Source organism: Tachypleus tridentatus, chromosome 9 (assembly GCF_004210375.1).
Source record: "Tachypleus tridentatus isolate NWPU-2018 chromosome 9, ASM421037v1, whole genome shotgun sequence".
Lineage (NCBI taxonomy): Eukaryota > Metazoa > Arthropoda > Merostomata > Xiphosura > Limulidae > Tachypleus > Tachypleus tridentatus.
The window spans coordinates 79,923,531-79,935,966 of record NC_134833.1 but is presented as its reverse complement, the minus strand read 5'-3'; positions in this window follow the sequence as shown (position 1 = coordinate 79,935,966).

The following is a 12,436-nucleotide window of genomic DNA, read 5'->3' as shown; positions in this document are numbered from 1 at the left end:
TGCAACAGCCTGATAGTACAGGTACTGATATCAAAGTGTTTAGGCATTAAATAAATTGAAAAATGCTTAAAAGAAAAAAAATTTTTTACAGAAATGGTTCTTCATAAGTCACGATTTAAGAAGTTTTGGTTTCAGAGGAAATGTAAGACCGTCTTCTTCAGGAAATAATAAGAGACAAGAAGTTAAACAGGACAGATAGCTTCAATAGAAATACTTCGTTCTTTCAACAATCTTCTCTCAACTGGACAACGCCGTAGAAAATTTTAAAATTATATAAACAACACGAGCACGTAATCTAGGAATGGACCATATTACAAAAATTGCCAAATAAGTAACTTAGTTAATAAGTTTGCTCCGAAATTTTTAATAATTATTGAGCTTTATTCTAATGAAAAGTGAATTTTTAAAAAATGTGTGAAATTTCAGAACCAGAAAGTCTAAGATAGTAATATTCATATTTCTTCTCGTCGAACCGAATAATTCTAATTTTAAAGCTCTGAGCCATTCGGTAGTGATTTTGAATAAGAGATAGGAAACTTAAGGTCAACATTTTAATGATAACATACTTGGAAGAAATGGAGCTATGGAATACATTTTCGTATCTCCAACATTCAGAGTAAGCAAATCAGTATTACTAAAAGAAATGGAACTTAAAAGTCTTAATTCGTTAATGTGTACAAAAATCAGCATTGTATTTTGTTCAAAGATGATGCAAGATGCTTGGCGAATTCTCAGGTTCTCTAGCAACGTGTTATGTTACAGTGAATGAGTAGACAGCCACAAAGTGGTGGATGCTTCACGTCCTGGCTGCTGGACTACTTTACATCAACATTTCGTTAAATAAAAAACACAACAACTTTACTTAGGAGCTCATTGAAACCAATATAATTGCTTTATTATTGTAAATATCTTAATTATTTCAAATATTTTTCATTTTATTTTTCTTCCCTGTATTTTTTCACTTTACAACATCTTCACAATGAGTCTAACTAAATCAGGTAGAATTGACTTGTTTAAAGATTTGAAGTTTTGATTCTATTATATTCTGGAAAAAGAAAGAACATTTTTATGTGAACAAAAGTATATAAGAGGTTACATGTTGCGATTCTTTAAAATATCAGAAAATAAAACTTATCTTACCTTGAATCTGAATATTTTAATGATTTGCCTTTCTCAAAGTAAAGTATCAGTGTTTGTAAACTTTCCTAACTAACAGTACCAATGTTTACCATCGTTTCTAAAGCCGATTATCGGAGTTTGTCATCTCTCCTAAAATGTAATATCGGTGTTTTTAATCTATCCTACAGTGCAGTGTCGGTGTTTGTTATATCTCCTAAGGAGGAGAACTGGTGTTTGTTATCTCTCATAAAGAGTAGTATCGGTGTTTGACATCTTTCTTAAACTGCAATATTAATATTCAACATCTCTCTTAAACTGCAGTGTTGATGTTTGTCATCTCTTTTAAAGTGTAGTACTGGTGCTTGCCATCTCTTTTAAAGTGTAGTATGAGTGTTTGTCATATATTCTAAAGTGCAGTATGAGTGTTTGTCATATATTCTAAATTGAAGTATCAGTGTTTGTAATATATTCTAAAGTGCACTGTCAATGTTTGTCATATATTCTAAAGCGCAGTATCAGTGTTAGTCATATATTCTGAATTGAAGAATCAATTGTTGTCATATATCCTAAATTAAAGCATCAGTGTTTGTTATATATTCCAAATTGGAGTATCGGTCATTGTTATATCTCCTTAACAGTATTCAGTGTTTGCGACCTATGCTAAAATAAATTATTGGACTTTATCGTCCATTCTCAAATGTAGTTTTACAGATTATTATACACCTCAAAGAAAAATTAATGAAATGTATTTTGTACTTTAAAACAAGAGTATTCGAGTTAATATTCTGTGCTAGAACAGACTGTTGAAGCTAGTCCTGTCTCTCAAATCAGGGTGTAGTGTTATGTGTAGCTCAATGTGAAATATCAATCAAACTTTATCTTTTATCTTAACGCTGAGAATACAAGCGTATCTTCTGTTGTGAAACAAAGGTGCAGTGTTTATAATTGATCCTAAAGCACAATATTGGATTTTTATCCTCTGTTCAAAAGTGAAATATCATAAAGTTTTTGCTTAGAGTTTTATAGTTTGTCTTTTGTCTTAAGATCAAATATCTAGACTTATTTTATTTCCTAAATCAAATTATATATATGTTCATTGCATGTCCTAAAGAAATTATGAGTGATTATCTTTTATCTTAAATTACACTGTGGGTATGTAATTTTTGTCCTAAGCCAAACTATAAATATTTAGTTCATGTCCTAGGAAGTACTAACGCTCATCATCAACCCTAAACAAGATTATTAAAACACAGTTTCTATTGCAAAGTGAAGTGACTGAGTTTATGTTCTGTCTTTAAGTACAAAATTGAAGTTTATTTCATGTCTGAAGGCAGAATATCAGTTTATCTTAACTTACAATAACAATATTTTTTTTTCTAGTCTAAAGTAGCGTACCTTTATGATCAGGAAAGAGAATGCTGCTCTGACATTGAATGTTCATAAGATACCATTATTTAACTTCCAAAAGGTTAAAATTAACACATTCTAGCGTTTGTGTTATTATAGATGTTTCAGCGCAATCACACATAATACGATATCCACCTTCCATGCACAATGATGAATCGAACTCTGGATTTTAAGGTTGTAAATATGCAAACTTGAAAGCTAACCTACTGGGAGACCATCAGTAACAGACTCCGTGATGCTTACTAAAATCTAAAAAATACAGATTTAAATTACTGCGTATATTTTTACAGTTGTACATTTATAATAATTTTCCTTTACAACAGATTTAGAATATCTATCATGATGAAATAAGTTCAAATAGACTAAAACTGTAAAAAAAGTAAAATTAAATGTTGTATTAGGTTACGAGTATTGAAGTTTAAAAAACAACAATAAAAAGGTGATAACAAGCCTATGTTGCTCATTAAAGTTTAAGCTGCCTTACATATTGAAGCTAAAACTAAAACTAATTATTATAATTTACTTATCAATTTTGAATTTTTAAAGATAAAGAAATGATGTACAGTCATGATGCACTTAAACGGAACACATTTTTGAAACTATAAAACACAGGCAAATTAATTTAGCCTCAATTTTGTCCTCTCATATGTGTACCTCATCTTCCACGTAGATTGCGGAAAAAGTGAAAACTTCCTTTAAAACACTGTCAGTAATAAGTCATAATTTTTGAGCTTGTAAAACGGACGATACATTTATTTCTCATCCCTGGACGACACTCACTAGACCTAACTGTTTTGAAATAGCTAATAGGTAATTTCCAAAAAAAGTTTAACAAACATCTGGGTAAAGCGAGGCTTGAGATTAACGTGACGAGCAACGGAAGTGTTCAAGCCAGGCCCGTTGCCATAAAATCATGCTCGGCACTTTGAGGTCGTGGATGTATTATAAAAATGACTGTCTTGATCCCACTAATCGACAAGACAAAAATAATCCAATAGCTGGCAGTGGGTGATGTTGACTGGCTGCCTTCCAGAACTTCAAAACTAAGGACAACTGGCGCAGATAATTCTTGTGTAGCTTTGCGCGAATATTTGAAACAACCAAAACACCGCGCCGTATATTTCAGATTTAAATTAGCATTTTAATAATTTAAGCTACTCTCTATAAAACGATTAAAAATTCCAAGTGCTCTATTTTTCAATTTAATATGCACGCAAAGCTAATCAAGGACTACCTACACTAGTCGTTTTCCTAGTGTTTTGTCTTTGTGTATTTACGCAAACTAATCCAGAATTGTCTACACTAGTCGTACTTTACTTTGAGCTTACGGATCAGATAGTAAACAGATAGTCAATAGCACTTACCGTCAAATGTTCGGTTGCTTGTTTGACGAAATAGTGGGATTTAACCATCGCCCTTACGCATACCTACGGCTTCATAATATAGAACACATTTTTGGGCAACACCCAGCTTATGTTTCAATGGTGTTGAGTTGATTTAATTTTCTTTATATATTCGCATGTTTTAATGTTTTAAAATGCATGTTATTATATCTAAGTAGTTGACTTCGTGGGTCAGTTGTCAATTTGTTGTTCCTAAGATCTAGGCATGATATGCTCAAAATAAATTCAAATACATTAGTGACGTTTCATACATCATTGTAATAATTCTTATAGGTCATTGACGAAATATTAGGATTTTTGTTGATCACAAATATAATGTTTATCATTTTGAGTCTTAAACTAATTGTATTTTATAACTAAAATGTACAGATTGTTATTATAGGAATTATGGGAGAAAATTGCTTTTATCAATTAGATCTGAGATTTATTAAAATAAGTTTTATGACAATGAAAAATATACGGCAATCTACGTCACTTGTCTGAGTGTGTCTAAAGTATATATGGTATACAAACCATAAACAACAAAACATTAGTGATAAGAAATTATTTCAATCTCGTAGCGGCAAGCAAGAAGTAACAGGGATTATACTCAGCAAAATCTTTTCATGTCATAGCTGAACAAATATTTGTGTAAAGATAACTCGTAAAAGCAAAACCTCCTTCTTAATGAGTTAACACTTTTTATCAGCAGTTTTTGTGTTTTTATATTATATAAGTAAGGTTAAGTCATGTTGCTTGTTTTTCCTAAAAAAACTTATTGAACATTGTCATTGTTCAGGTGAAAGAACTTTGTAATGTCACGCATCACAAATATAAAATATATAAATAATCTACTCAGGAGTAGTTTTAATTAAACTAAAGTAAAAACGTGCACAAATGTATCCATATAGTAATAAAGTAAGTAAGCGATAATTCTTCAATATAAGCTGAACTGCTTCTTATTGTATTAAATGTGGCAGATTTTGCATATTTACAACGCGAGGAGGTGTACAATAAAGGGAGAATTTGGTGTATTTTATTTACTTTTTTGTGGTTTCATTAATGAGGTCTTCATTTTTTACTTTACTTAAAAGACTCTGCCTTTATAGCACTTGTAGATTCATTTCAACCTTATGCAGGGTAATTGTATAATAAATGTAGTGCTCGTGATCGTTATATGTTAGATCGAAACTTAATTTTGACAAGTTTCCACGAATGTTTAGAGAACACGCCTTGAATGTAGTTTTTCCTACAGTACCAAGTCTCTACATTTCACACTGAACCGAACTTGCAGAAAGTGGGAAGCTAATGGTGTAATTCTAATGACAACTTATGCACGCTGGAAACATTTGAAAGGTTTATTAGAAATAATTAATTGTGTAGAAAGTTTACTGTGCAAAAGTGTTAGAACAAAGCAAAAAACTAGCTTTCAGTCTGCTTTCAAAGAATAATGGAAACATCAAAATCTTATTAATATTCATATTTAGTACAACAGAAACCCAGTGAAAGTTCATGAGTTCAGCAAACAGTTAACATTTTCTGTGTTCTTCTTTTGCTTTAATAACTGCATGCGGGTTTTTAGGCATTGTTGCAAAATATTTGTTTGTTTTGAAATTTCGCACAAAGCTACTCGACGGCTATCTGTGCTAGCCGTCCCTAATTTAGCAGTGTAAGACTAAAGGGAAGGCAGCTAGTCATCACCACCCACCGCCAACTCTTGGGCTACTCTTGTATCAACGAATAGTGGGATTGACCGTCACATTATAACGCCCCCACGGCTGGGAGGGCAAGCATGTTTAGCGCGACGCGGGCGCGAACCCGCGAATTACGAGTCGCACGCCTTACGAGCTTGGCCATGCCAGGCCTACAAAATATTTAATCAAAGTGTCCTTTGGGATCTCACTCCAAATGTCTCTAAATACTATTGATAAGCTTCTTTGGAAGTAACTTTTGATTTGTCAAGATTTTGATCATGAAATCTCAGATCTGGTCAGTTGGGTTGAGATCGGGGCTCTTTGGGGACCATTACATTATTTAAATGACTCAGTAGCTTCTAACTTAGCTATGTAATTTCTGCATAGGTTGGATGAGAGTTTTGGGTCATTATATTCTTGGTAGTAGAATCCTTTATTAATAACACTCAAACCACGGGGCATACCATAACAAATCAGCCCGATGGTTCTTGTGCTGGTCCATTATTCCATCTATTTTGCAAATGTCTCTTGTCGCCTCAGCAGAAAAACATCTCTAAACTATTACACTGTCTCCCCATACTTCATGAAAGATGCTATGCATTGAATTAATTAACTTTAGCCATTCTTCTGTCGAACATACAACGTACGACTTGTACCAGATATTCGAAACTTGGACTCATTTTTCCATGTACCTTGTTAGTACAGTGGTAGGTCGACGGACTTACAACGCTAAAATCAGGGGTTTGATTCTCCTCGGTGGGCTCAGCAGATAATCCAATGTGGCTTTGCTGTAAGAAAAACACACACACATTTGTCCATAACCACCTTTTCCAATCATCAACAGTCCAGTTTTGTACTTGTAGGTGAATTTCAGTCTCTTAGCAATATGTCTGTATCGAAGTAAAGGTTTCTAAACTGCTAGACGACCAAATATTCCATTATTATTCGGTATTCTCGTAGATCTGGACATTTTTTTTGTCATCTTATACTTGGTCGTTTATCTCATGTTAAAGATCAGTGGAAATCTGCCTTCTGTCCCGAAAGCTTAATAAATAAAGATACTTAACATCAGTATCACTGCGTTTAGATGTTCTGCCATGTCCTTCTCTATCTTCAAATTCACCTATCTCCGTCTCACGGTCTAGAGTGTACTTGATAGTGTTTGGGGGAACATTTCAAGTCTACAGCAATTTATTGGAGAGTCCAACCAGCATCACTTTAAACGTTCATGTAAGCTCTCTGCTTTACTGACAGTCCTCTGCCCTTTTTGGGTCGTAGCACCTAACATGACAACAACAATCAATATATATTGTTAAACGCTGTTTATTAGGATTTATTTGTGGATTGCTATTAAAGTGATTTCTTCTATGATATACCCTACCAAATGCTGGCTCCTTTCTAGCTTATTTTTATGTAGTTAAGACACTGCGTAGGTTATATCAATGACAGTTATTTCAGACCCTAAATTTGATCAGTGTATTCATTCAAGCAGTCCTTTGTGACATGCCCCTGGTACAAGTATATGATAATTATACAGAATTGTAAGTATTCTTACCTTGACTCGTTCAGTTATCAACAGGGATCAGTGAAGCATTACCATAGTGTTGAAATTTACATTCTGTAACTGCATGGAAGAATTATCCCTATAAGATTAAAAGAATGACTAAACATTCTCTTGTTCTAACACTTTTGTACAGTACTTTATACGAAGTACTGAAAATCAAGACTGATTTAAAGAATATTTCCTAGATGTTTTTACTTTTATGCATTGTAGGACATTAGAATAACTTAGTCAACTTCCTTCAGCTTTAAAACGCTTATAAAGTTGTCAACATAACAAACTAGCCATTAATCGTCTCATTAAAGCTGTGTAGATAGCTGTGTCCAGCGTAATATTTTACTAAATATCTAAAAACGCATAAAAGTAATAGCACAATTCCTTTGAAATCTTGTTTTTCTGAACAGATATGTGGGCAGTATTACACAGACGTAGTGTGTTAACGTCTTTTTCTTTGTAACACCAATATACACGACAGGGGCGTAGATCCTGGGGGAGATGGGGGTATAAATCCCTCCCTTCATTTTAGGTGGGGGGTATGGTGCATACAATCATGCCCCCCCTACAGTTAGGTCTGTTGAATTGTTTTATTGCATCACAGGCCTACAAATTGTGTGTTTGTTCTTGTGATTCTCGTGTTCATACCAATCAAATTACATAATTAGGCCTAGATGTAGGCTTTTTCAGTAGCCGAAATGTACATCTTTAATATAGGCGTGCTTCTGAGCTTTTCGATCTAAGCGATAGTTCGTAAGTATCAGTCAGTAGGCCTAAATATACATGCAAGTATCGTGGCAACAAGATTACTCTGTGACTGCATGTTTACAGCTTTCAAGTTTACGTGATCAAAGATTACCATTTGCAAATTGAACAGTCCACATAAATGGTTGCAAAAATCATCCCCCCCATCGGGTGTAAAAAATCTACGCCCCTGATACACGAGTCTGTATATACAACGTCTTGCAACGTTTAAACAAATGATGAAACAAGGTAAATTTTAACAGATAAGTTATTCCAGTAACCCCTTGTACTTCAGTAGCAAATTTCAGACCACAAAGCACTAAAATTTGAGGTTCGATACTCGCGACAAACATTACGCAGATAGCCAATTGTTCAGCTATGTACAAAAACAAATAAATGCACAAGCTAGCATTTATAGTACTTTGTATCTCAACTTTGAGACCTGCAGGTTTCTAATACTTCGCCAGCTTTCGACATTTAATTCGTAACTACAAAAGGATTTTAATGCATGCATAAATAGCATTTCGAAAAATCCTTCGTCTATTATCGTCCAGACCAATTGACTATTTCTGGCACTGAACGAAATGCTATTTTCACACGACCCTGTTTTTAAATCCAAAATGGAAAAATTAAGAGGAATGCAAAGCAAAAAAGAATCTGCTTTTAACGCGAATTTTATCATATACTTCATACATGTTTCCCATTATAATGCCTACTTTCTGTGTTTTTAAAATCAGGCGGAGTTAAATTGAAACAAATCAGTTTGATACGCAATAATATAAAACTTTGATTCTCAACATCAACGCTAAGTTAACACATGATGAATCTATACCAAGTTAACATAAGCTTATTAGAGTGAATATATTTGGTGTGTATACAGAACATGATACTGGACAAAAGCTATAACGAGTACATATCCAACAGCTAAAATAGTTTAAATTTAAATCTTAATATTCCGTTAATTGTGGAAAAAATCCATTAATATCATCTGCACCAAACTGGAACTGGCACTGAATTATTGAGAAATAAACTGAGATATTTTTATCGAAAAAGTTGTATTACATGGAACATAACTTATTCAAATAACGAGTTTTTCGTTCAAAAACAACATTACATGGCAAAAACAATGACCCACCTTGATGCTGATGAAACTAAATTTGATATGATTGGTTAAAGCCTAGTTCTTTCACAAATAGATTGGTGACGTCTTATGTTACACACCTGACACAAGCTTTAAATATAAAACACTGTAGTTTTTCAATGGTTAATATTATGTCAATTGACAGCGAAGTATTTCATATATCGTTGCTTATTATGTAAGCTAGGTATTAAAAACCTAGTCATGATTTGTTTTACAGAACTTTGCAAGGTGAGTACCACATTTTTTTTTAAAATTGTATTTCCATATAGTGCATTAAAATCTTACAGTATGAAATATTTTGGAAAATTATTAGGATTGTCAAAACAACAAGCTAATGAGCAAAGAAAAACATAACACTATGTGACAAAATTTTAGTTTTTCTTGTTTCCGGGCAGAAAGTGTTATTTCCCAATTGCTTTTGCCTAAAGTAAATGGAAAAGATCTATTTTTCTCTTCAAACTTTGCTTTTGTGACCTGGGTAATGAAATTGTCAAATTTACCCATTTTCCAGAACATTAAAGGTAGATTCAGTGCTGAGTAGCTGATAGAGAATTTTCTAGAACTTACGAGAATTTTCTAGAACTTTCTATAGTAATATATATGTAGGAGCTTACTGCTCACCACTTCAGTTTACTTCTAGCTGCCTAAGTGAACACATAGATCTATCTGATTTTATCAGAGATGGCATCAAGAAGCTGCAAGCATTCTGCTATGTATGTGGCCAATTTATCAAGACAAGAGCGAAAAAGTACTCTGTGATAGCATCTGCTAAAATGTGTGAAGCCAATAAAGCATATTTCGGCATGGCTGTCGGTGATCAAAACAAACCCTGGGCACCTCATTTTTACCTGCGAGCACTGCAAAAAAAAAAACTCTAGAAGGTAAGATGGACAATTTTTGCTTGCTTAGATAGTAAGAGTTTATATTATACAAATTTTAGACCTTTTAAAATTTGGTGCATCTCAAAGAAGAATACAACAGCGTCAAGACCTTGTAAGAAGCCTTGAAGTATGATGAGTATGGCTGGGAGGTTATCAAAGACTTCAAAATGGTGGCATTCCTGATGGGTCTTCATTGAGGCTTTACCAAGTTTCTCTGTTATCTTTGTCTTTCGTATGGCAGGGACACCCCAGTGCACTACAACAGGAAGCACTGGCCTCAACAGACCGAGTTCTCTGTGGGGAGACACAATGTCAAGTGTGAGTCGCTAGTGGACCTCCAGAAGGTGTTGTTACCACCATTGCACATAAAATTGGGTCTTATGATACAATTTATCACAGCTCTTGATAAGACGTCTGCAGCCTTCAAGTACCCTCGAGACTTCTCTAAGCTGAGGCAAAGGTCAAAGCTGGTGCCTTCGTTGGACCGCAAATAAAGAAGATCCTGGAGTGCACAGAATTTTCCAAGAAGCTCAGTAGGAAGGGAAAAAAAGCTTATGGCAGTTTTGTCGCAGTGGATCGGTGCTTCAAGGCCCAAAATAATATGGAACTGGTTGAGACTCTTGTGAAGACCGACACCAAAATGGGCTGCAGGATGTCCCTGGAAGTCGATGTCCTTGACGTTCATCATGATAAATTTAAGGAGAACATGGGAGCATACTCAGAATAGCAAGGTGAGCACTTTCACCACCATATACTGAACTTTGAACGCCGATACCGTATAATAAAAACATGATGGGAGACTATATTTGGGGTCTGATACCTCGAAGTGATTTACATTACAGTCGCAAATCTCGAAAAACTACTCACTTCTAAACATTTTTGTATAACTTTGGTATAAATACATGTAAATCTTGATTCATATGTTGTTTTATTCACACCTTATGTAAATGAAAACGTGCAAATGTGCCCATTTTTACAAAGAAAATAGATTAATTTCTAAATTTCATTATCCAGGTCACAAAAGCAAAGTTTGAAGGGAATAATGGCCATTTTTTGTACTCTTACATTACAAGCAATTAAGAAATAACACATAGTATCCATGAACAAAATTTTTGTTACATAGTGTTATTAAAAATATTCAAAATTAATATAATGTTAATTTACAATCTAGAATACTTATTTTTACGTCGCGAGATTTTTTTAAAAATCAAAGTGTGTTTTTATAAACTTAAAAATTATAATTAGATTTAGGAACAGAAAAATATTCTTAAATGCATAGGAATCTGCAATGCATTTATAACTCTGAATATTTTACTATTAGTTTTATGTTTCGCTACTTTAGTGTCATATACCCAAAGAAGTTTATGATATGTATTTTTTTTAAACTTTATTACCTCTTTTTTATACATATATACATATAACTGTTACCGTGAGGCGCCTACGTATAACCGTATATAGTTTGTAATTCTTAAAGTTTTATGTTGAAAAAAAATTCTACATAGGAAATAATGATTTGATTAAAATTATTAAATATTAAGTGACGTGTAAATGGAAGAATATAGGCCTAATTATATTTTTTAAAGATTATGTAAGAAGGAGAAACTAGGGAAAATAAACTCACTTTAAGCATTCATATATATAGATTATAGAACATAAAAAAATTTAAATATCTTTATAATTTTGTTTTTCATAACGAGATATCAGAGGAATATAGGCTTGATTATACCTTATGCTGAAACAAAATAATGAAAAAAATTCAGAAATAGTTAAATTATTTGTGTATTTAATTGAAAGTATAAACTATATAATATATAATTTACTATTTTCTAAGAGTTAGTTTGCCTTGTGATGTGTAATTCACATTTTAATTCTTAAAATATTATACACAAAATACAGACGATAAGAAGTCTTTAAAGAAGGAAGAAATTTACCAGTTCTCTATTCATTAAACTCCACTTTTCATTTTAATTTGTTTTTCTCTAAATGTTATTGATACCCTAATTTCATTTGATTCCAAGGCTTGCTGATTGTGTGATTCGTACCACTCCATAATAATATATACTTCCAGGTTATTTATGTTGTAAACATTGCTAGTAACACGTATTGCATGTTTAAAGCTGTTTTTCTTTTTCTTTATTTCCATGAACAACGCTTTTAGTCTTCAGCAGAAAATGGAGAAAATATTCCTGTTTACAAAAAATACATGGTTAATGTAAGTTATTTATAGTAAATTAAATTCATTTAGTGGGCTGTATTGTATTATACTAAGGCACAAAATAGAAATGTTAAATTACAATTGATTGTAATATTTCATATTATTTTGTTTAAATATTCAACCCTTCCGGGTATTAGAACGTCAATTGTTTCGATCCTATGGTTTTTATCACACTTCAAATAATATGCATAAAAATAATCTAGTACGTTTATTTTTAATTATTTTGTGATAATATATTATAATTTAGTTTATTATATTTCTACACCATATTGTTTATTAAGCTCTTTGGAGTTTTAAA